A 1,530-nucleotide genomic window follows, 5' to 3' on the forward strand; every position below is an offset into this window, starting at 1 on the left:
GTGTGTGTGTGTGTGTGTTAAGAAGTGATGTTTGACAGTGTAGCAGGTAACGTCAGGGGAAAAATTAATAGAATTCTTCCAAATGAGGCTCTGCTGTGCTAAAGCCCTTGAGGTCTGATGAACACCTTTGGGCCAAATGGCTTCTAATTAAAAATCTTCCAAATGTCTCTGTGCGTGCTGAGGGAGCCCGTGGTGTTTATAAATTCGGTCAGCTTTGCCGGCTGACCTCCTTTGCACGCCGGCACTATCTCAGATGCTCACCCGGCCTCTGCCTGCATTGTAGGGTCCGATTCTGCTTTCAGCCCCCAGCCCCTTCCTCACGCCCAGCTTCTGTCTCCAGTGTAGCTCGAGCTGGTTGAGCAAGAGCCATCGCAGATGCCGTGTGTGTGTGCGCGCGCGTGCATGTGTGTGTGTGTGTGTGTGTGAGACGGTCTCACACATGCATAGTGCACAGCTCTCGCCTATGAAGGGGTCCCACTGGAGGTGGAGGTGGAGGTGCGCACACGACTTTCCTTCTTGTCTGTATCATCCTCGGCCAGTGAAACTCTTCAGCAGGAAAGGCAGTCGTGAGAGGTGGCATGCACAGAACACATTAGCTAAGAGCAACAACTCTTCTCAGTATGGAGGGATGTTTTGGTGATGAGAGAATGAGCTTGTTTGTGACAAGCCTCAGTCCTCCAACCTCCTTCCCGTGGCTTCTTACTTACCTGGGACGATAGGTTTGAAGCACTGTGCCTAGCTTATTCGTTGAGATGGAGTCTTGCTAACTTCTATCTGGGTTGGCCTGGAACCGTAATCCTCCTCCTGCCTCCAGAGAAGCTGGCGTGCTCTGGTGCACCAGCGGGACAATGATCCTCCTATCTCTGGCTCCGGAGAAGCTGGGAGGGCAGGCGTGCTCTGATACACTCGGGGGAAACATTCTAGTCTTCCAACTTTGCCACAGCAGTGACAGAGCAGCGCAGGCTTGGTGGTGCACGCAGCTGGCGTGGGTCAGCTGGATGGCAGGGGTGATGGCCACACGCACTCCTACCTTCTCCCCATCACCCGGCCTGCAGGGAAGCCAGAACGTTCCCCATCAGCGCTTTCTTGCTGGGTGGATAGTCATTTAGTCCTGCTGTGCAGGCAAGTTCTTTGGAGGGAATTTTGATTCCCAGTTTAGGTCTTGCTTTTCTTATCCCTGCCGACGCGGAGGACTCTGGGCTGGCGCTGCGAGGTGTCGGGCTCCCGCAGAGGGCAGGGTTGCGAGGTGGGAGGTGGGGGGTGGGGGGAGGGGACGGCCCAGTGCGGCTGGACGAGTTGTTCGGGATTTCAGGGGTGGTGGTTGTGTACCCCCCAAACTCATCCTGTCCGTGTTAGGAAAAGACTCCCTGGTGTCCTTGATTCTGACCTTGATCTCAACCTCCAACCTGAGTCCTTTTTTTTTTTTTGTCAGCTGCAATTCCAAACAGTTGCCAGCAGATGGCGCTGTGCCCTCCAGGTCCCTAAGAGAAGATGCCAATGGGGGTGCAGGCCTTGATCTGCTCCTGACCT

The 1,530-nt window shown here is 54.8% G+C and overlaps 1 protein-coding gene across 1 annotated transcript in view; it reads left to right on the forward strand.

Moving 5' to 3' along the window:
* The window catches only part of Plcg2 (phospholipase C, gamma 2 (phosphatidylinositol-specific)), a 68,663-nt gene that overhangs the window by 46,662 nt on the left and 20,471 nt on the right, over positions 1-1,530 (forward strand). The gene's annotated exons all lie outside the window — the stretch shown is intronic.

The sequence above is a fragment of the Dipodomys ordii genome, unplaced genomic scaffold, assembly GCF_000151885.1.
Source record: "Dipodomys ordii isolate 6190 unplaced genomic scaffold, Dord_2.0 Scaffold18, whole genome shotgun sequence".
Lineage (NCBI taxonomy): Eukaryota > Metazoa > Chordata > Mammalia > Rodentia > Heteromyidae > Dipodomys > Dipodomys ordii.